General features: G+C 35.0%; 1 pseudogene; it reads left to right on the forward strand.

Annotated features, from left to right (window-relative positions):
* The first annotated feature begins 408 nt into the window (after positions 1-408).
* LOC120182500 overlaps positions 409-24,911 on the forward strand; it is a 32,885-nt pseudogene continuing 8,382 nt past the window's right edge.

Genomic DNA, 24,911 nt, shown 5'->3' on the forward strand with positions numbered 1-24,911 from the left:
TGCCACTTTTAATTTTTCGCTGCAACATCTTCTCAATGTTAATTCGCCTGATGTGGTTACATTATGACTATGTGGAAGTTATTTTTCAATGTCTATATTAGAGTTTAATCTTTTTATGGGGTTCATGATGGATGTCACAAATCATGCGTATTTAACTGCTTTACTTGAGATTCCGCAGGATTTCGATGCCGACATGGCCTATAAGACTCTTACCGGCTTGGTCGGCTACACGTTCAACGTTCGCTCGACTTGAGCTCATCTTATCCACGACTCGGCCTTGTGCTACATCCATCACTTCCTCGCTTGCAATTATTCCGGTCGGAATGACTCCTCTTTCTCCTTGAGCCGAGTTGAACTATTCTTTTTATGGTGCATGTCCGCCGTCCACTTATCCTTGGCTCTTACATTATGCATTTAGCTTTTCGCATCGCTAATTTTGACGTTACACGGTTTACTTATGTTTTCTCTACAGATGCTTTAGATGAGCGATGCTTGGATTCGATGGACTTACTTGCTGGAACCTCGAGTGCACCATACTTCGTTCCACCGGGTGTCCTCACTCCTCGCAGCGAACGAGTTTTCATTCGTTGTAATGTGCCACAACTGTCACCTGCAGCACCTCGCCCGGATATGCAGTCTCAGATTGATGAAGTCCACAGTCGTCTCCATTCTATTGAGATGAACATCACTGAGATTCTCTCCTATCTATGTCCCAGTGTCTTCCACCACGGCCGAGGCCGAGGCTGTGGTCGACATTAAATCCAGTGAGTACTATATTCCTTCTCTTGCACTTTAATATTATGTTTTGAGGCAAAATGCTTTAAGTGAGGGGGAGTATAGTGTAGGTTGAATTTCCCTTTTACTTATCTTTATGTTTTGATTCTAGTATGTGTTGGTTGGATTTGCGGAAATTTCGTTGAATTTCTTTGTCTTGTTGAATATATTTGGAATGTTATTCTTGTTTGGGAATACATGATTGTTCAGGTTAGGATGTTCTTGATAGTTGATAGCATTAATTGAGATCAAATTGGTACTTTTGTGATATTCCATGATTTTTTTGGTTGAAATATGCTAAGATCAAAGCATGAAACAATTTGGTGAGATTTGAGCCTTTACGAGCATATCATTTTCACTCTCATTTTTGTTGGATTGAGTGTGTCGAATTTGGCATTGGTATTCCAGAACCTGCATGTTAAATACTGTCGAGATTACACATGAACATGATGCTTAAAAGTGATTTGGGTACATTAGGATTAACCATTCTGTTTCCCCCTAATAAATTGTCTACCTATGCATCTTCCCTCTAGTTAACCACTTTTAAGCCTATTTTATCCCTCTTTTCTACCCTTTTTAGGGCAAGTGAATAATTTAACCATTGTATGCTCTATCGAGAAAAAAAAGAAAAAAACTGCAGTTAGAAAAAGAAAAAAACAAAAAACAAAAAAAAGATGATGTTCAAAAAAAAGAGAGAGAAAAAAGACATGAAAAAATGGAGAACAAAACAACAAAAGTGTGAAAAAGAAAAAATCAAAATGCATTTCGAAAAAGAATTTTGTTGTTCGATAGTTTTTCTTTTTATCTTGTTGTGCTTAATGTTTTGATGGAGTTGAGCTTATTATTTGTTAATTTCTTGCCTTGAATTCTAGCCATGTTAATCAACCTTTTCCCAACCTTAACCTAAGCCCCGTTACAACCAATAAAATATCCTTTGAATTATGCATCTTTTATTAGTAGTGGAGATTTGATTTACTTGCAGGCCTATGGTAATATCGTGTCGATTCTGACATTGAGCGTTTCTTTACCCCAAACACATTGAGTGATTTGAGCGAATCCCGATAAGGTGTTGAGTTATAAGCATTGAGATTAATGAATTGATGGATATTAAAATTGAACTTGACTTATTCTAATCGGTGATGTTCAATTGATTGATTTCTTGACTTGAATAGTTATTGTGGTTTCTACCTTGCTTCCTCGGATGTAAAACTTGACAAAGAACGGTAAATGGAATTTTTGATAGATTTGATTATATCATACTTGAGGACAAGCATGAGAAAAGTGAGGGGGAATTTGATGAGTGTTCATAATAGTTAATATTTACTCGTTATTTCTTCAATCTTGTGGATTTATTGTTGCTGATTTGGTTGAGTTATGCTTATTTTCGTGCAGGGTCTTACTTTCCAGAATTAGTGATAAAATGGGTGCATTCTGCATTTTTTTATTATTTGGTCACGGCTGGAGACATGGCCACGACTCTGGGTACGATGCGGTCTAACGTGGCAGTTTCTAGAAGGTCCAGTCAGCAGCGGTTTTCTAATAGATCTACTCATCTCTCCTTCTGGAAGATGGATGAGTAGAGTTGCATTAGGAGACTAGTTTAAAGTTTGAATTTAGAAAAAACAATTATCTTTAGGATTATTTTATTTTAATTTCTTTGTTTACCCTTAGGCTTTGAGAGGATATAAATATCCTCTTGAGGTAAGCCTAAACACACATCTCATATTACAATTCTCTTATTCTTTCTAGTTTTATTAAAGCTTTCTCTTTTATTTTACTTTTCAAGTTTTTCGCTTTTACTTTTATTTTCAACTTATTTTTAAACATGCTAAGTATGACTTTTGGCATGCTTAGCTAAATTTTTCATAAGCCGAGAGCTAAAGCGATGACTCAATTCCATCGGGAGAATTAAAATAGGCCCTTAATATATTCGGAATAACTCTCTCAATCTATGCGTTTATTTTTCAAAATCAAAATAGTTTTTTTCTAAATAAAAGATAGACTTTGGTCTAGATTATTGTTGCGTTTAAACGTGTGGGAGGAAGATTCGCCTTATAGAAAGTACATTCAACTTCCTAGGAACACACTTGGCAAGATATCTTCACCAAGAGAGAATTGAGATCGAAATTAACGGTTATAGAAGCAACAATCCGAGTCGGTCGCCATGAACTTAAACGATAATTAATCTACGACAAATTGATGTTGATTAGATCAATTTTCGAAGCCGAAATCAAATATTTCCTTGGGTATTCGGTATACAAACAGAGTCACGGGGATATCCCTTGTAGAAAAAGTAACCGACATGAATCCCGAAGGGAAAATCTAATTCAATGATCTACAGGAAATTGAGTCAAAGCGAAGCTTGAGGCTGTTTTTACCAAATCTATTTACAATCTTTATTTTATCATTTTTTTACCTTAACCATTTTTAAAACTCTTTTATTACTTAATCATTTTTTTATCAAAACCCCCCATTCACTACTTTCACGCCTGTCTTAAACAAATCAAACATAAATTTATAATTTTCTAAATCCCTGTGGATTCGACCCTTACTTCTCTGTACTACGTTTTTCCTTATTTATTGATCCAGAAGAAGGATTTTTATTTGACATCGAAAACGACAGTTGTCAGTACCTTAAGGAGGTATTGATACCCTTGAAGGGAAGTATCAGTACTGGAGAGGTAGTACCGATACTTCTATGCATGAAGGAAAAGTTAGGGTTTCTTTTATCATAAGTTATTCTGATTGGATATAAGCAATTTGACGAACAATATTGATTTTGATTGTTTTGTGTAGTGATTGATCATAATCAACTTCCGGTCACCTCGACTTATTAAGTACCGATTCCAAAGTGTTAAGGATATTGCTTAGGACTTCAGTGAGGCAAAGGTGAGTGTAACTTCAAAGTTTTGTAATAGAATTGAGGAAGGCTTGCGATAAGCCAACCTCATTGTTTTCGATCTAAAACTTTACAATTTCCTTTATGTTACATTGCAATGTTTTATTTAAATTATATTATATAAGCTATGTTTTATGATTATATGATATTGGAAATGTGACTTTGAACAAGTATGTGAAAAGACTATGTGAATAAGAGATACTTCGAATAATAAGTGAAAATAATTATGTGATTAATAGCCTAAGGTATATGTATGAGGATTAGAGGTATAGTTGGTATGCCAAGAGTCGAGGGTTTTATGTGGTCCTCCGGGACAATTATGTGGTCATTCGGGACAAATATGTGGCACTTCGGTGAAAACCTATGTGACACTTCGGTGCAATCCTATGTGGTCCTTCGGGACATTATGTGACACTTCGGTGAAAATTACGAGCTGTGGTGACAGTATTAGTGCACAACCTCAATGTGCTCAAATACCTAGAGTTCTCAGTAGTATACATTGGGCATTTGAAATAAAGTGAATAATATACATAAGTATACTTTTGATATGGAAAGTAATGAGAGTTCTTTGTAAAATGTTTTGATAAAAACAAATAAGATTTCATTTACTAAGTTAGCACTATTAGTATTTGCCTCACTAAGTCATCGACTTAGCACGTGATTTCCTCACGCGTAGGTTTGAAGAAAGCAGAAGATTGAGTATTCGAGGATAGCATATCGTGAATATTAGATCAAGACAAATTATATGTAGGTTTTTGTTAATTTTGTAAACTGATTGCATGTATTATACGTTTAATTTGAAATTGCTCTTATCTATTTTGTAAACTTATATATTTTGTAACTCTGTACATTATCAAGTTTTATGTAAATGTGAATGTGAAATGATTTTCTTATTTAAATTAAGGTTTATACTTTTTATCTTGATCAAAAATTTTAATTTTTTTCTTATTTCTTAATTACATGTGTTTTAAAAAGTCAATGTGACACCTCAGATTCGTATCCGGGTCGGGTACGGGTTAGGAGTGTTACACCTTTTAGTTAGTTTTGGTTACTGTTATTATTATTTTGCTTTTAGTTTTACATGCTTTGTAGTTTAGTATAGAATTAATTTTTTAGTTTTAAATCGAGCCTTTAGATTTAGATTTTTCACACTTTAGTTCTCAAAATTTTTAATTAGATATTTATTTTACACAATTAATTAGGCTAATTAGAGTTTCCACTTTTGGTTTATTTCACTTTAGTCAGTTAATTTAAGGAATAATTCGATTTGGCTTGCGCTTTAATATTCCCCGAAGGACCATTTTGATTATTCAACTCAATATTTGGTTAAAATAAATTAGAATTAATATTAGAAACTCCACTATCAGGTTTAGCCCTAAGTTATTTAATTTTCATAATTTAACACTTTAAGTTGGAAAAAGCCTTAATTAACCCTTAGTTAAACTAGGTTTAATGATTTTCCAAGGAAGAGGTAGAATAGTTGAATGAGGTTCTAATCCTCCTCTCTAGAATAGGTGACATTAGTTCAGATATATTTATGAATAAACTACACGGGAGACCCTTAAACTATGGTCAAAAATCAATATGACCACCTAACTTTCAATTGAATCAATCAGACCACCCAATTATTTAATTGATTCAATCAAACCACCGGCCGTTAATTTTTAACAGAGGTGGTGACGTGTTCGTTAATAAAATTGGCATAATTATATATTTGGTCCTTAATATTTATATATTCTATCAATTTAGTCATGTGTCAATATATGATTAGAATGTTTTATTTATGAATTTTAAGTTATTTAATTAAATATTTTTTTATCCAATCAAGTGGTAACACGTGTCATCACCCCAATTGAAATGAAAATAAAGGAATCCAACATACTTGCAAGGGGAATCAAAACTGTGCCAAGGGGGAGAAGCTACTAGGTGCTCAAACCATTGGGCCAAAGATCCCCAATGATTTAAACTTACAACAATTTATATTTGACATGTAAAAGTTTGTTAATGATAAAAAAATAATCAAATTATTTGTTTAAGCAAATTTTTATTTAAATTAATTGTAAAATGTTTTTTTGAATATATTCAATTTTTATATAAATTAAATTTTTTTAAAAAGTTTTGGTTAATTAGAAAACTGATCGAATTAACTAAAATTTGTTCGGTTCGGTTAATAATTTTCAAATAAATTTCGGTTCGAGTAATGGTTAAAGAAAAATAATTTAGTTAATTCGGTTCGGTTAATAATTTTAAATAAATTTTGGTTCGATTAACCGAACCGAATTAACCAAATTTTTACTTCGATTAATTTGGTTAATAATTTAAAAATCAGTTAATTCAGTTCGGTTAATAATTTTTTAATTAATTCGGTTCGGTTAATAATTTTCAAATAAATTTTGATTCGATTAACCGAACTGAATTAACTGAATTTTACTTCGATTAATTCTGTTAATAATTTTTTAAAAAATCGATTATTTCAGTTCGATTAATAATTTTCAAATATATTTTGGTTCGATTAACTAAATCGGATTTTTGCTTCGATTAATTCGGTTAATAATTTAAAAAAAAATTGGTTAATTCAGTTTGGTTAATAATTTTCAAATTAATTCGGTTTGGTTAATAATTTTCAAATAAATTTTGGTTCGATTAACCGAACTTTTTCTTCGATTAATTCGATTAATAATTTAAAAAAAATCAGTTAATTCAGTTCGGTTAATAATTTTCAAATTAATTCGGTTCGATTAATAATTTTCAAATAAATTTTGGTTCGATTAACCAAACCGATTTAACCAAATTTTTGCTTCGATTAATTCAGTTAATAATTTTTAAAAAATGGTTAATTTGGTTCGGTTAATAATTTTGAAATAAATTTTGGTTTGATTAACTGAACAGAATTAACCGATTTTTTTCTTTAACCATTAATCGAACAAAAAGTTATTTAAAAATTATTAACCGAACCAAATTAACCGATTTTTTTTCTTTAAGCATTAATCGAATCAAAATTTATTTAAAAATTATTAACCGAACCAAACAAATTTAGGTTAATTCGGTCAATTTTCGAATTAAGGAAAATTTTTAAATTTTTTTTTTAATTTATATAACAATTGAATATTTTTAATTCAAAAAAATAGTTTACAATTAATTTAAATAATAATTTATTTAAAAAATAATTTGTTTAATTGTTTATTATTAACAAACTTTTTAAGTCAAATACAAATTGTTGTAAGTTTAAATCATTAGGGATCTTTGGCCCAATAGTTTGGGCGCTTGATAGCTTTTGCCCTTACACGGGTTTGATTCTATTTGTAATCATGTTGGATCCCTTTATTTTCATTTTAATTAGTGGTGACATGTGTCACCACATGATTGGATAGAAAATTATTTAATTAAATAATTTAAATTTCATCAATAAAACTTTTCAATCATATATTGACACGTGTCATGTTCTAATTAGATAGTTAAATTTATTTAATTGAATTAAAATAGTGACTAAATTGATAGAATATGTAAATATTAAGGACCAAATATATATAATTATGTCAATTTTATTAATGAACACATCACCGCCTCTATTAAAAATTAATGGTCGGTGATTTGATTGAACCAATTAAATAATTGGCCGGTCTGATTGATTCAATTGAAAGTTCGATGGTCACATTGATTTTTTACTATAGTCGAGTGGGTTTGTCAGTTGGCTTGCAATGAAGTTTCCAACACTTTTCCCTGGTATGACGAGGCTTTTTATAGTACGTGCAAATCAAGAATCACGTTAGGCCAGGTGAATATTCTGCAAATCACCTGCTATAACACTTTTAACATCAGAGGCATGAGTGATAGGTCTAGTAATCTTGGTTGAACCAAATGTTACTTTTGTAATAGCAGCACTGTTGATAGCGTATTTATGCGTGAAGGGGTTTGTTATCTCGGCTAAACCTGTAGGGTTTGCCTTCATGTTTAATGGGCGAAAATTTTTCCGATCAGGAACAAAACCTAAGCTGATACCATGTTATAATCTAAAGAAATAAACTGAAGAAGAGGGAAAGAATAAAAGATGTGATGAAATAGAAATCTAATTATTGAATTTAGGTGATTACAGTAGTTTAAATAAATTGAATTGCTCACTTCTAATAGATTTTTTCTAAACAAACAAGACTTCTACATGGTTGATTCTAACAATATATCAATATCTGAGATGTATTTATCTTTATCATAAAACACTTCTAAACAAACAAGACTTCTACATGGTTGATTCTAACAATATATATCAATATCTGAGATGTATTTATCTTTATGTATGGTTCATTCAATTAGGATTTGAGTTCATGTCCATATATTCTATACAGATTCTGAACCAATTTTTTGCTGGGAACCAATTCAATAATGGAAAGTGGAAGCCCAAAATTAATTTTGTTGAAGTACGCACATTTTGGCAGCTTTATAGAAGTTTTGACCGAATGTGGATTTTCTTCATAATGGCTTTGCAGGTGACCTCACCTTTCAATTTAATGCTTTAGTATTTGATAACTTTCCAGAAATTGATGGCATATATGATAGTTTTTTTAGGCCATGATAATTGTTGCATGGACACATTCTGGATCTAGTTTTGAAGATGTCTTAAGAAGAATATTGAGCATTTTCATTACTTACTCTATTCTCAGTTTTCTGCGAGATACTACTTGTGCTCTTTTTGAATATTCTCTTCTTATGAAGGCCATCTCGTAATTGTCAAATTGACAACTATATACTGAAAACTTCTAGTCACTTATGACTTTAGCTTTGTCTTAATATAGCTATTTAATTACAAATCCCACTGTCAAGATAGTTTTAATCGGATCATATTTGGTACTGATAGTTTAATTATAAAGTATTTTTTGGCTTTTCCAATTCATGCAGCTATTCTGGACATAATTCTCAGTATCCATGCTTGGAGGTGCTCCGAACTTGGCCAACAACTACGCTACCTTCTGAAATTGGTGGTGGCATCTATCTGGGTAGTAGTTTTGCCAGTAGCATATTCCACTTCTGTGAAGGATCCAACAGGACTATTGAAGTTCCTTAACCAATGGACTGGAGATTCACAAAATCAATCATTATATAATTATCTCGTTGCATTGTATATGATACCTGATGTACTGGGTATTATACTATTCTTGCTTCAACCTTTGAGGGAAAAGATGGAGATATCAGATTGGCCAGTAATTAATATTATGTGGTGGGCTCAGGTTAGTATATCAGCATTATTGCTTTTAATCATTAATATCATTCTTTTTTGTTTCTTTTGTGTGGTCATTGTTAGTCTTTTTCTCTCAGATTCCTTGGTTATTTTCTTAGTTTAATCATTCAATTTATCCATGTTTTTATTTTCCGTTGCTGCAGCCAAAACTTTATGTTGGAAGAGGCATGCACGTGGGGACATTTTCACTTCTAAAGTATGGTTTTATTTATCTTTTTCTCCCTAGCCATGTTTAAAGTTCTGTAGATTGTTCTAGTTTTTTAAGTTTAACATCTTGCATTAAGTGAATAACATTTCTTTACTTCCAGGTATATGCTATGGTTTTATTTGTCTTTTTCTCCCTACTTTTGTTTAAAGTTATTTAACTTGTTCTTGAAGAGTTATGCGTTCTTATATTCTTTTTGTTATTTGTTTTGTATGTCTCAGTTTTAAGAATGGAATCATGTTGTTCCTTTGGATTATCAGGTCAATTCCAAGTATATTTTGGTTCCAAGAAATGAATCTCTTTTTGGAACCAATCTATTGTATACTGAGAAGTTTGACCAATTTTGAAGGTTTTAAAGGCATTGCTTTGACCCTTTCTTGTGGATTTTTTTTGCTGCTTGCATAAGATTTTGTCCTCAGTTTCAATTACATGTCGAACTGTCTTCTTATTTGACATGATATACATAAGATAAATATGTTAAGCATGCTGTATTTTTTGAAATTGGAGATAATTTTTCTTTCTCCAGTTCTTGCATTTGCGGAAATACATAGCTTATTTCTAAGATAACTAGAATTTTCAATTAGTGTGAACATATTCATTTGCTCCAATATGCAAAGTATTGATCTTGCAGACATTTCCATCAAATTATTTAAATTATTTGAAGTTATAGTTGTTGACAACCTGTTTTTTTGGTATCAATAGATATTGCCACTTGTTCGACCAACAAAGGTAATCATGAAGATAGATGTAAATGACTACCTGTTGTATAAGTTTGTTCCAAATGGTAATATAATATTCTTTCTTATTGTGTTATTTATTTATTTTTTCACCGTGTGATGGCTCTAAAATCTTTTTAGTTATACTAATTCATAGTCTCTTATCTTATATAGTAAAGGCACAATATGGGAGTCATTATTGCAATATGGGCTCCAGTTGTCCTAGCAAGTAAGCTTTTAATAACTTCGGTTTTACAAATCGTATACCATAGGCTTAATTCTTACTTCTACCATGTAACTGTACTATTATCTAAGAGTGCATTTCTCTGGAAGGTTTATTTCATGGATGTTCAAATATGGTACGCCATCTTTTCTACTCTTTTAGGCGGAGCTCTAGGAGCTTTCAGACACTTGGGTGAGGTATTAGGCCACTTCATTAGTACACTGTTCTGGAAAATCTGCTAATGATAAATTGATAAAGTTATAGAAACTGAAGTTTATTTTATCATTTCTTCCAGTCTTTACACAGATTCGAACAATTGGGATGCTGCAGTCCAGATTTGAATCTATGCCTTCAGCTTTTGACCGCTGTTTTGTGCTACCATCAGGCCCTGATGCAAAGGCAAAAAACTGGGTAGTGCTATTCTAACTTGTCTGCACAACGAGTCTTAAATTTTGTGAGTTATGTTACTTTGTTCACATTCAAGGCAAATGTAGGAGACGTGTGCAGCGTGATCTTCATCAATTTATATTTTCACGACCTTCAACCTTACCCTTTTTTCTTTGGGCTAAACATATTTACTATTAATTTCCCAGCGCACTACGAAAGAACCAAAGAACATGGCAAAATTTTCTCAGATGTGGAATGAGTTTATATGTTCCATGCGAATGGAGGATCTGATTAGCAATAGGTTAGAGCCTCTTTTTCCTGTAGATTTCATAATGTAAGACACGTGTGCATGCAAACTTTTTAATATCACTCTGTTTGCCTCTCCCCTCCAGGGACAGAAATTTGCTGCTTTTACCCTCTTTTCCAATTGATGAGTCTAAGGTTCAGTGGCCACTCTTCTTGTTAGCCAGTAAAGTAAGTATTCTTGAGTGTTACTCTTGTTGAACATTAGATGTAATGCAATTGTAAAGTCTTAGATTTACATGTTTTTTTTCTGTCTACAGACGACAGATTCCTGCTGCATTAAACATGGCAAAAGAGTTCAAGGGGAAGGATGATGCTGAGCTAAGAAAAATTATTGGGAGAGATAAATATACTTATGCAGCCATACGAGACTTTTATTACAAACTCAAGCATATTGTATGTTTCCTTCTAGAAGATGAAGATGACAAGAAGTAATAAGCATTTGTACTATCTGCTCGAACTTTGGACATAATGCCAACTGGTCTGTGATTGTTTTCCTATTTTCTTCTTCTGGGATAGGATTGTAGAGGATGTCTACGGTGCTACCAATGAAAGTTTAGATAAAAAGGTGTTTTTGAAAAACTTCAACGTGTGTGCCATGCCTTTGCTGGCTGTAAAGTTGGAGAAGCTCCTAGAGATCTTGGTAATAATTGAGCTCATTCTGTTTTGCTGGTGTTACCCTTCTGTAATTTTTTCCCCTTCGCTTGCTCTTGGTTGTATGTATTAAGAATCTGTTTCTTGAGTTTTTATGTGACAGATGGCTGAACAACGGGATGATAAAGCATTCAAGAATCAAATCACCATTGCTCTTCAGGATATCATGGAGATTATAATACTTGATGTTGTGATGATTGATGATAAATCTTCTCTCGAAGGAGATCTGAAAAACAACCAAATCACTAACAAGTACTATAAAAAGCAGAGCTTTAGAAAGATAAATACTAGTGATGTCAAAAGCGAATACTGGAGTGAAAAGGTACTGAAATACAGTTTTTTAAAATACCATTTTAACACGTCAAATAGATATATATTTCTTATCAAGTTCTAAAATTTTCTCCAGGTCAATAGGCTTCATTTGCTTTTGACTGTCAAGGAATCTGCCACTGATGTGCCTCAGAATTCAGAGGCCCGTCGTCGAATCACTTTTTTTGCAAATTCCTTATTTATGAATATGCGAAGTGCATCAAAAGTCAGTAACATGCGTTCCTTCAAGTTAGTAACTATAGGCAATTTTGAGATGTTATATTAGAAGCTAGCTGTGGTTGGTCTCCACTAGTAGTTACTTTGATCTATTAAAAAGTTAGTCTACAATTCTTGCTTCATGATTGGTTGAGTTCTCCAGGGTAATTCTTTACAAAAAGTAAAAAGCTCAAGGTACAAGTAAAGAGTCATGAGTGAGAGAGTCAGAAAAGAGGAGAGAGAAAGTGGAAAAGGTCAGTTTTCCTCCGACGAGAGTTGGACTGTTTTCGTTGACAATCTTAGCAAGAGAGTATCTAGAAGAGAGTTAATGATATGATCTCGATTATTTGTTTCGAGTCATATATGAGAATGCCCGATCGTGATTCTAGTAAGAAATCTCGTAATGATAGCTTGAACTCTGAAATTGTATAAATATAAACATAAGAAGGAAAATGACATGAAATAATAATTGAAATGATGGAATGAAAAGAATGAGGAAGTTGTTTGAAGGTGATGGAAGAGTGATAGTTGTTGTGGTTTAATGATAATGAAAATAGATGGTGAAGTATGAATGGTGTTGTCGTGGCAAATGTTGTTGTCGTGGTAAGTGTTGTAAGGTTAAAGAGGATTGTGACCCGTTAGCTATTTGGAGTTAAGAACCAACAATATAAAAAAATGGAATCGAAATGGTAGGGTATGGAACGTGACCCACTAGCTATATATGAGCTAGGAACCAACGCTATAACAAAAGGAAATGGATGAAGACTGCAAGACTATCTTGAAGCCAATAAAGTTCTACAAGAGAACAAGAATGAAAGAAACCTCTCAAAGATGTTTTATATATTCAAAATGTGTCTACAAATGATCCCAAATGTGCCTATTTATAGTATTTCTAAGAAGCATATGAAAAGACTCAAAAGATGAAAACAATCTCATCAATTTAGCAATAAAATGCACTTGAATACTTTGTCTTCTTATCTTCAAAGTTGGATGAATATTCTAGATCATTTTGGGATGAATCTAGACAATTTGAAGCTGAATTTGGCCTTAATTTCGTTCAAGGAGAGGAAGACTCTTGCTATTCCATGCTGAAAATTGTCTTGATAAGTGAATTAAATCACCCTTCATTGCATGCTCCCTTGAAGAATATGAACAGCCCTTGAACTTAGATGATAATAATCAGCTTTGAATGCCTTTAATGGTTTGTCACTTGGCTTGTCACTTGGCTGAAGTTGAAAAGACTCCCTTGTCTCAAACTCATCCAAATCATCCATGCATAAAATTCCCGTAACAATTCCAGCCTGCACTGTCTTCAATAAATCGATCATATCTCAAGCTTCCGATATTGAAATAAGGTGATTCAAAAGGCTTTGAAAAGCTAAGAGATAGAGGAATAATTTCAAATTGATTTCTAGAACCAAACACATCTGTATCACATCCAGAATTGGAAGACATTCTTACTAACATTCTTGCTAACATTCTTGCATATGATGAAACCATTCAACTTCTCTCATGCACCTAGACACAAAGGTGAACTTTATTCAATATTTAATTAAAAACATACATGAAACAATTAAAATATAATCTAATAAATGAACTAATTTGATGAATGAACTAGATTATTTAAATGCAATACATGCTTGAATGAACATCACACTTATTAAATGCTATGAATGTTATGCAAACTTTAAATTCTCATGCAAATTCATGCATAAGCAAAGTAAAGTGTTCCTCCCTTATTATTCCTTCTTCATCACGTTCCAAACATGATGTGAACATACTCTCCATGGCTGCTTGAAACTCCTTAGCCCTTGCTCGTTTGATGGGGCCACTTGGGTACTTCTCCGAGTCTTTGCTATTGGCGATCATATTAGTCCCTCCCTCTTTAAGGCGATTTGTCCCCAAATCATCACCTATATCATAAGGAGACAAGTCAGCAACGTTGAAGGTTGCACTGACATTAAACTCACCTGGAAGATCTAATTGATAGGCGTTGTCATTGATCTTCTTGACTATTTGGAATGGTCCATCTCCCCGAGGCATTAATTTGGACTTTCGTTGTGCCGGAAACCTTTCTTTCCTTATATGCAGCCACACCCAATCCCCTGGCTCAAAAGTAATTCGCTTACGACCCTTATTTGCTTGCTGCTCATATTGCTTAGTTCGCTTTTTAATGTTCTCCCTTGCTTGTTGATGAAGCTTCTTAACAAACTCAACTTTGTTAAGTCCATCTTTATTCACAATTTGATCAACAGGTAATGGTAACAAGTCTATCGGTGTTAATGGATTGAACCCATACACTACTTCGAAAGGCTTACGCCCCGTAGTAGTATGGATTGAATGGTTGTATGCAAACTCCACATGTGGTAAACTCTCCTCCCATGTTCTCAAATTCTTCCGAATGATAGATCGAAGTAACATGGAAAGTACTCGATTCACCACTTCAGTTTGACCATCCGTTTGAGGGTGGCAAGTGGTGGAGAATAGTAGCTTAGTACCAATCTTACTCCATAGGGCTCTCCACAAGTGGCTTAAGAACTTCACATCCCGATCAGACACAATAGTCTTGGTATACCATGTAGCCTTAAATTTTCCCTGAAAAACAAAGTAGCAATATGTGAGGCATCATTAGTTTTGTCACAGGGAATAAAATGAGCCATTTTGGAAAATCTATCAACAACTAAAAAGATGGAGTCTTTGTTGTTCTTTGTGCGTAGAAGCCCTAGCACAAAATCCATTGAAATATCCATCCATGGTGCTTCCGGTATGGGTAGTGGTGTGTAAAGTCCATGTGGCATGACTTTAGATTTGGCCTTCTTGCAAGTAATGCAACGCTCACATAACCTTTCCACATCTCGTTTCATTTTGGGCCAATATAGATGTTCTTGAAGTATAGCCAAAGTCTTTGCAATCCCAAAATGTCCTATTAATCCTCCTCCATGGGCTTCCCTAGTGAGCAATTATCGCATGGAACCTTGAGGGACGCATAGCCTCCCTTCCTTGAATAGAAAACCATCATGCTTAAAGTATTTATCAATCGTTCCTTTCTCACAACCTTTGTAAATTTCCCCAAAATTAGAGTTAGAAACATATAAGTCTTTAATAAAAGTAAAACCCAACAACTTAGATTCCAAAGTGTTTAAAAGAACATACCTTCGGGACAATGTATCGGCAACTATATTCTCCTTACCTTTCTTGTACTTGATAACATATGGAAACGTTTCAAGAAACTCTACCCATTTGGCATGCCTTTTGTTGAGTTTATGTTGCCCCCGAATATGTTTCAACGCCTCATGATCGGTGTGAATGAGAAACTCCTTAGGCCAAAGGTAGTGTTGCCATGTTTCCATTTCCCTCACAAGAGCAAACATCTCTTTGTCGTAGGTAGGATAATTAAGCATAGCTCCACTTAATTTCTCACTAAAATAGGCTATAATACATCCACCTTGAGACAAGACTGCTCCAATTCCTACACCTGATGCATCACATTCAATTTCAAAAGTTAAATTAAAATCAGGTAGAGCAAGTAAAGGGGCATGTATTAAACAATCTTTAATTATATTAAAGGACTTCTCTTGATCTTACCCATAAAAGAATTTATAATTCTTCTTAATAACACTTGTTAGTGGGGCGGCTATGGTGTTGAAGTTTGGGACGAATCTCCAATAAAAACTTGCAAGTCCATGGAAGCTTCTAACTTGAGAAATGCTTGTAGGTCGTGGCCACTCTTCAATGACTTTAACCTTCTCTTTGTCAACCTGCAAACCTTCAGAACTCACAACAAAACCTAGGAAAATAACCCTATCAGCACAAAATGCACATTTTTTTAAATTAGCAAACAATTTTTCCTTCCTCAAAACAAATAAAACTGACCTCAAATGTTGAATATGTTCGTCCATGGTTTTACTATATATTATAATGTCGTCAAAATAAACCAAACAAAACTTACCCAAGAATGGCCTAAGAACATGATTCATTAACCTCATAAATGTGCTTGGTGCATTAGTTAAGCCAAAAGGCATAACCAGCCATTCATAAAGAACTTGCTTCGTTTTGAATGTTGTTTTCCACTCATCACTTTCTCGCATTCGTATTTGGTGGTAACCACTCTTAAGATCAATCTTGGAAAAGAGGTTAGAACCGCTAAGCTCATCTAACATGTCATCTAAGCGAGGAATAGGGTGACGATACTTTATCGTAATTTTGTTTACCGCTCGACAATCCACACACATGCGCCAAGTTTCATCATTCTTTGGCACAAGTAGAACCGGCACGGCACATGGGCTAAGGCTTTCCCTCATGTAGCCTTTTGCCATCAACTCAGATACTTGCCTTTGCAATTCCTTAGTTTCTTCGGGGTTGCTTCGGTATGCTGGTCAGTTTGGAATGACGGCACCAGGAAAAAAGTCTATTTGATGTTCTACGCCACGAATAGGTGGCAACCCACTTGGTATTTCTTCCGGAAATAGGTCATCAAACTCCTGCAATAAAGACACAACAAAAGCAGGCAAATTTTGATCAAGGTAGTTAGTGTTCAAAAATTTTTCCTTGTACATGAGCACAAGTTCTTCCTTTGCCGTCATTAAACAACTTTTCAACTCTCTCTCTTTAGAAAGAATGATAATTTTCCTTCCCTAATTTTTATCACACTCTTTTGGTTTTACCTCCATTTTGGTCTCTCTCTCTTTGGCTTTTTCAAATTTTCCTCTCAATTGAATTTGGTTACATGTATTTGCTTTGGTGAAAGTGGAGCTAAAGTGATTTTCCTTGCCTCATGGGTGAATGTATACCGGTTGGTATAACCATCATGGATCACTCTCCTATCAAATTGCCAAGGCCTTATAAGTAGTAAATGGCTTGCGTGCATTGGTACGACATCACATAACACATCATCTTTGTACTTCCCTATGGAGAAAACAATTCGAACTTGCTTGGTCACCTTGAGTTCTCCTCTATCGTTGAGCCATTGTAGTTTATAAGGTTGTGGATGCTTTGTTGTTGCCAAGCCAAGTGTATCTACCATTAAGGTACTAGCAACATTAGTGCAACTACCTCCATCAATAATAACAAAGCATACCTTTCCTCCAACGTGGCAACGAGTATGGAAGATATTTTCATGTTGTTCATCTCCTCCATTGGATTGCACGTTTAGGCTCCTTTTGACAATAAGAACCTCTCCTTCCACGGCATGCTCTAATTCTTCGTCATCAATGGTAGCATTTTCATTCTCATCCTCTTCTTATTTCGATTCAACTTCTCTATCATCTCGAAGAAGCATGGTGTTGCGATTTGGACATTGGCTTGCAAAGTGTCCACGCCCCAAACATTTAAAACATTGTATGTCACGGGAACGATTTGGAGTGGCGGCAATCTTACCCTTGATGGTTTCGGTAATGGGCTTACTTCCTTTGGGTGGTCATCCTCTTTCGTGGGATAAGAATGGATGAGTCTTCTTGTATGAACTTTGCCCCCATTTTGAAGTTGCACTCCCATAAGATCGTGTGGCACCCTTCCTTTTGAGTTACTTTTCCACCTTTATGGCCATATGCACCATGTCTTCTATTTCCACATAATGTTGTAACTCAACCACGTTCGCAATGTCCGAATTAAGTCCCACTATGAATCTTGCCATTGTGGCTTCTCGATCCTCATCGATGTTAGCTCGAATCATGGCCACCTCCATTACTTTGTGATAATCTTCAACACTTCGGTTACCTTGTGAAAGGTTTTGAAGACTGTTGAATAGCTCCCGATGGTAGTGGGTTGGAATGAATCTCCTTCGCATCACTGCTTTCATTTCATCCCATGTAGTGATAGGATGTTCTCCATTGCGTGTCCTACTTGATGTCAATTGATCCCACCATATTAGTGCATAATCCATAAACTCAAGGGCAGCGAGTTTTATCTTCTTGAGTTCGGAATAATCATGGCACCCAAAGATGTACTCTACCTTCTTTTCCCATGCTAGGTAAGCCTCGGGATCCGTCTTGCCTTGGAATGGTGGAATGGAAATCTTGATATTAACAAGATTATCATCCATTAATGGACGAAACCTTTGAGGCCTTATACCTCGATTTCCCATTCTTTGTTGTGATGCACGATCTTCTTCTGGTCTTTCAACTTCTTCATTTCCTCCTTGATTGACATCTTCTTGCTCTTGAAATCCTTGCGTATGCTCTTCTTCAATACGGTCAATACGTTCATGGAGAGGTTCCAACTCTTCCCTCAAAATCCTAGTCAATTCACGCACCACGGCTTGCATTTGTAGGTTTGGTTCAACGGTACCTATAACTTGAGAATTGTCTCCTAAATGATGAGACATAATTAGTAATAAAAAAAATAACCTCACACAACAAAAAAACCTCACCAAACACTCCAAGAAAAGTCACTCCCACTCGGGTTTCACTCGAGATGGCTTTTACCCTTAATGATCACTCTTGCCTTTTACCAATCGTGCTTTGATTTCAAGTCCTTTTGGGAACTTCCTCAAGGCTTACAAGGTCTAGTGGACTTCGGCTGAAACAATTATGGTTTGGTAGTAATGATAGTGAAATTAAATTGGCTACAAGGAAAAGAGATGGTAACTAAAGGTAAAAATTGAATAATTGAATGTAAAGATGAAGTAAATATTTTTTTTTCTTTAAAGATGAAAAGAATTACTCCCCCCCTCTTTAAACTTTTTTTCTTTCTTTAGTTTTTTTTATATTTTTTTATTTTTTTACTAACCCGGAAGAGAGAAAAATGATACGCTTACTGAATCGACTAGCTCTAATACCAAATGATATGATCTCAATTATTTTTTTCGAGTCATATATGAGAATGTCCGATCGTGATTCTAGTAAGAAACCCCGTAATGATAGCTTGAACTCTAAAATTGTATAAATATAAACATAAGAAGGAAAATGATATGAAATAATAATTAAAATGATGAAATGAAAAAAATGAGAAAGTTGTTTGAAGGTGATGGAAGAGCGATGGTTGTTGTGGTTTAATGATAATGAAAATAGATGGTGAAGTATGAATGGTGTTGTCGTGGAAAATGTTGTTGTCCTGGTAAGTGTTGTAAGGTTAAAGTGAATTGTGACCCGTTAGCTATTTGGAGCTAAGAACCAACAATATAAAAAATGGAATCGAAATGGTAGGGTATGGAACGTGACCCACTAGCTATATATGAGCTAGGAACCAATGCTATAACAAAAGGAAATGGATGAAGACTACAAGACTATCTTGAAGCCGATAAAGTTCTACAAGAGAGCAAGAATGAAAGAAACCTCTCAAAGATGTTTTATATACTCAAAATGTGTCTACAAATGATCCCAAAGGTGCCTATTTATAGTATTTCTAAGAAGCATATGAAAAGACTCAAAAGATGAAAACATTCTCATCAATTTAGCAATAAAATGCACTTGAATGCTTTGTCTTCTTATCTTAAAAGTTGGATGAATATTCTAGATCATTTTGGGATGAATATAGACAATTTGAAGCTGAATTTGGCCTTAATTTCGTCCAAGGGGAGGAAGACTCTTGCTATTCCATGCTGAAAATTGTCTTGATAAGTGAATTAAATCACCCTTCATTGCATGCTCCCTTGAAGATTATGAACAGCCCTTGAAATTAGATGATAATAATCAGCTTTGAATGCCTTTAATAGGTGAATTAAGAGTCCTTCAATGGCTTGTCACTTGGTAGAAGTTGAAAAGACTCTCCCTTGTCTCAAACTCATCCAAATTATCAATGCATAAAATTTCCGTAACAATTCCAGCCTGCTCTGTCTTCAATAAATCGATCATATCTCAAGCTCCCGATATCGGATTAAGGTGATTCAAAAGGCGTTGAAAAGCTAAGAGATAGAGGAATAATTTCAAATTGATTTCTAGAACCAAACACATCTGTATCGCATCCAGAATTGGAAGACATTCTGACTAACATTCTTGCATATGATGAAACCATTCAACTTCTTTCATGCACCTAGACATAAAGGTGAACTTTATTCAATATTTAATTGAAAACATGCATGAAACAATTAAGATTTAATCTAATAAATGAACTAATTTAATGAATGAACTAGATGATTTAAATACAATACATGCTTGAATGAACATCACACTTATTAAATGCAATGAATGTTATGCAAACTTTAAATTCTCATGCAAATTCATGCATAAGCAAAGTAAAGTGTTCCTCCCTTATTATTCCTTCTTCATCACGTTCCAAATCTGATGTGAACATACTCTCCATGGATGCTTGAAACTCCTTAGCCCTTGCTCGTGTGATGGGGCCACTTGGGTACATCTCCGGGTCTTTGCTATTGGCGATCATATCAGTTAAGGAATCTTTTTCTTGACCAGGGTCATGTGGAGTGAGTCTTCATTCCAAATGTGATGAACAAACCAAAGTATAAATCTTCCACGTTCGCCTTTATTCAGTTTAGTAATGAGTCATGAATGTGGAAGGCAGTTGAAAACGTGAATGAGTTGTGGATAGATGGGAGGAAAGTTTTTGTTGGAGTCGTAAAATATCAGAAAAATAGTCCAAGGGTTGCTGGTACATCTCGGTCATTAACTGTTTCTCAAGGAAAGGTCACAGAAGGGAAATTTAAGCCACTTGATGAGACCGAGATTCCGAGAAGTATAAGAGACGATAGATCATACAAAGATGTCTTGTTGTCGAGTAGCACGCAGAAGTGTCATTCGGAGCAAATGGGAATTAGAGATGATAGTTTTGACAAGGGGAGGGGGAAGAAGAATATTTGGGAAATGCCCCACTCAAAGTTCAAACTGGGTGAAAAGATCTCTCACGGATATTGTTAAACTTAGTTTCGATATGGAATTAGTCCAAAGAGCGTTGGCAAATAAAGGTTTTGAAATTCATATTGCGAGCTGGGGGTATATATGGAATGCTTGTGTTGTTACTTTCAAATCTGAGGAATTGATGAAGGAGGCATGGGTAAGTAAAAGTGAGGAATTATGGTTCTGGTTCGACCAGCTGGCACCTATGTTGAATGAAGGTGGAGTGCCAATGGCTTATTGTCTGGTTGAGTTGTATGGTGTTCCTCTACTATGTTGGCAAGAGAATTTTCTGGAGAAGTTAGCAGGAAGAGGCGGCTCAATGGAGGGTATATATCATTCGAATAAAATTAGGGAAGATCTCACGATGGTAAAAATTTTGCTTAGGGTAGCAAGTATGTTTGACGCCCCTGAAGTGTTTACTTTAGGATCATATGGAAGATCATTCAATGTGACTTCTAAGCTGGGATCTACTTCACATGTTTCATATTTTTTCTTGGTAATTCGCTGGAAAAATTTTCCGATGAAAAATGCAAAGTCAATCACATCACAGAGGAGGAAGATGACAACACACAATTTTCTGACATGCCAGGGCCAGTTCGACTAGTTGAGGAAGCTCGTCAAAAAGTTGATATTTGGATTGATCAGGGAGCGTCTGCTGGGTTTGGTGTAGCAGGTAGAGAATTACAGTTTCCAATAAAAAGCTTGGAAGGGAAAGGCATTAATGAAGGAGTGACAGTTTTTCCAAGACTGGGGAGTAGTAAAAAGGGAGAATTTGCTGGGCATTAGAAATAAGGAGGAAGGAATTAGAAGCTCACAGGCCCAATTAGAGAGGAGCAAGGGTCTGATGCAGATTTAAAGTTGTTAACGATAAGAATTGGTTCTCATACTCGTTCTGAAAGTTCTTTATCCATGAAAAGTGCCCCGGTTGGAAGAAAGTTTATTAAAAGTCATAAGAGAGTTTATAGTAGATCCAAGAAAAGGAATATATGGTTGGATGTATCAGGAGGGGAGAGTAGTATTAAGTTGGATAGGGATTTAATTCCAAGAGGATATCATTCTGATTTTTTGGAGGCTGCTGATTTTACAGAAGGGGACAGAAATGGTATAAGGGGGAGGAGTTTTAAAAGATCCCTCATTAGGGATGCATTAGATCATGCTGCTGTTTCTACATTGTCCGCATCAGCCTTTTTTTTCTGTTGGAAGAAGCTATGGCTACATGAGAGAACATCAAGATTTTGGGTATATCTTTTAAGTAAGGGAGAAATACTTTTCTGCAAAAAATTATTGATTTGGAGAAAGGCTTGAGTGGGGCTTCCTGAGTTCGTGGGTTATTCCTGGGATTGGGTTTGGTATTATCAAATAGAAATATGATGCCAAAGTTATGTATGTTGTCTTAGAATGTTAGGGGGCTGGGCAAAAAAAAAAAACAGAGAGCAGTTCAAAAAATAGTTTCTGAGAAAAAACCAACGTTTCTATTTTTTACAAGAAACAAAACTTGAGATTTTACCAAAATCTTTCTTAAGGAGAAGTGGGTTGAATAAGTTGCAAGGGGTCGTTGAGTCACCAGCAACAGGTTCTTCAGGGGGTATTTTAAGTTGTTGGAATGATAGTTTTTTTGAGAAAGGATATCAGTATGTTCACAGCAGGTTTATTGTTGTTTTCGGGAAGTTCAAATCCAATCAACTTAGATGTGGTTTCATAAATGTCTATGGTCAATCTGTGGAAGAAGAAAAGGCTGGGTTTTTTTTTGAAGAACTGGGACTGTTTTTAAATGGGTTCAACATTCCTTTTTGTGTGTGAGGGGACTTCAATGCCTATTTAATAGAAGAAGAAAAGGAGGGTCTTACTCAGAACAGGAATTCTATGGAAATCTCCAGTCTTTTTATTCAGCAAACGGGGTTAATTGATCTACCTTTAATTGGGGGGAATTTTACATGGAGCAGCAACCGGTATTATCCCACTGTTGTCAGACTTGACAGGTTTCTGGTTAATGTTAGTTTCTCTGCAGTTTTTTCTAGTATCACTCAGTTGTTATTACCTAAATCTATCTCTGATCATAATGCAATAATTATGGAGAGTGGGGTAGACAATTGGGGGAAAATACCTTTTAGGCTGTTGAACTATCTAATGTCTGAGGAAGAGTTTGAGGAGAAGATTACAGAGTCCATAAAGAAGTTCAGGATGGACAAGAAAAAAGTTGGTCTTTTGAGTATTCTTAAGAATACAAAGGTTTCTATTAAGAGATGGTCTGGGGATAGGAAACAGTTTCCACGTGATGATATCTCTGCTCTAGAAGACAAAATTCACCAACTGGAAAATAAGTTTAAGCAAAACCAAAATTCCATAGACTATGGTAGTCCAGCAGAGTTGAGGTTTTTGAGGAATGAGCTTTGGAGACTATACAGAATTGAGGAACAAATATGGTTCCAAAAGTCAAGAGAGATGTGGGTTAAAGATGGAGATCGAAATTCTAAATTGTTTTACACATGTGCCACCATTAGGAGGAGGAGGAATTCTTTGAATGCTATTAATGTTGAAGGTGAAATTATCAAAGATCCCGTCCTTATCAAGTCAGCTGTTAGAGAGCATTTTTACAAAGCTTACAATTGTAGTTCAACTTTGGAAGTGGAGGATATAAAGTTGAATTTTTCAAGAATTTCTATGGAGCAGAGTCTTATGCTAGAGAAGGAGTTTACGGAAGATGAGATTTGGGAAACCATAAACTCGTGTAATAGCAACAAAGCTCCTGGCCCAGATGGGTTGAATATGGGTTTTTTAAAGAAATTTTGGCCCTCTTTGAAAGGTGATATTCTGAAAATTTTCCATAATTTTTACTTGGAAAAAGATTGGGAGAATGGCATTAATCATTCTTTCATTACTCTCATTCCAAAGGGTTCTAATATTGGGGGGCTTGATGATTTCAGACCTATTAGTCTAGTAGGAGGGGTGTATAAAATTCTGTCCAAGTGTCTTTCGAGAAGGTTAAGAGGTTGCATTGATGATATTATTAGTGATTCACAATATGCTTTCATTCCGGGTAGACAAATTTTGGATTGTTCTTTTATTGCGAATGAATGAATTGACTTGTGGAAGAAGAAAGAATTAAAGGGTTGTGTTTAAGGTAGACTTTAAGAAGCCTTACGATACGATTGATTGGTATATTCTATTTAAAGTCATGACTAAAATAGGGTTCAGATCGAAGTGGTGCTGCTGGATTAGGAAATGTGTTAGAACAGCCTCGGTGTCTGTATTAGTTAATGGAGTACTTATGGATGAATTTGGTATGGCGAGAGGACTTAGATAGGGGTGCCCATTGTCTCCGTTGTTGTTTAATTTCGTTGGAGAGTTGCTTAACTTATTGTTGTCAAAGGCAGTAACTGAGGGTCTGTTTTATAGTCTGGTTGTTAGCAAAGATGAGGCTTCTTAGAATTTATCTCATCTGCAATTCGCAGATGATATAATAATTTTTTGCTCTGCATCGAAGACATAAATTCTTAATGTTAAGAGGGTTCTACGGGTTTTCGAAGTAATGTCAGGCCTCAAACTGAATCTTACTAAAAGTAAACTATTTGGTATAAATATCAGTGAGGAAGAAGTATTGCAGTGGGCTAATGCAATTGGATGTTCAGTCGGCCATTTCCCTTCGGAATATTTGGGACTGCCGCTTGGTGTTAAGATAAATTCTATATAGATGTGGGATCCGGTTGTGCAGAAGTTTTATAAAAAGTTAGCAGGATAGAAGGCGAAGACTCTGTCAATGGCAGGGAGAGTGGTCTTATTGAAGGTTGTTTTGTGCTCTTTACCCACCTATTTCATGTCCTTGTTTAAAATTACCTCTTCGGTGATTGTTAAACTTAATTCCATCATGGTCAGATTTCTATGGGGAGGAGGGGTAGAGGTAAAGAAAATTCACTGGATTAAATGGTCGACAGTGTGCTCTGGCAAAAGTGTTGGGGGTCTTGGTGTTTTCGAACTTAATTATATGAATAGAGCTCTCCTAGGAAAATGGTCGTGGAGGTTTGCTAATGATAAAGAGTCTGTGTGGAAGAAGGTTATCTGCTGTAAGTACAATCTGGACGTTAGATCTTTGTTGTTCAAGGATAAACTTCCTGCACATGCTTCTTGGATTTGGAAATCGGTAGTTCAAAATCATTTCAAAGAGGATCAGTTTGGAGCTAAGTTTCGAAGTATGTTTAAAGTACGGGT

The sequence above is a fragment of the Hibiscus syriacus genome, unplaced genomic scaffold (genome assembly GCF_006381635.1).
Source record: "Hibiscus syriacus cultivar Baekdansim isolate YM2019G1 unplaced genomic scaffold, ASM638163v2 tig00112673_pilon, whole genome shotgun sequence".
NCBI lineage: Eukaryota > Viridiplantae > Streptophyta > Magnoliopsida > Malvales > Malvaceae > Hibiscus > Hibiscus syriacus.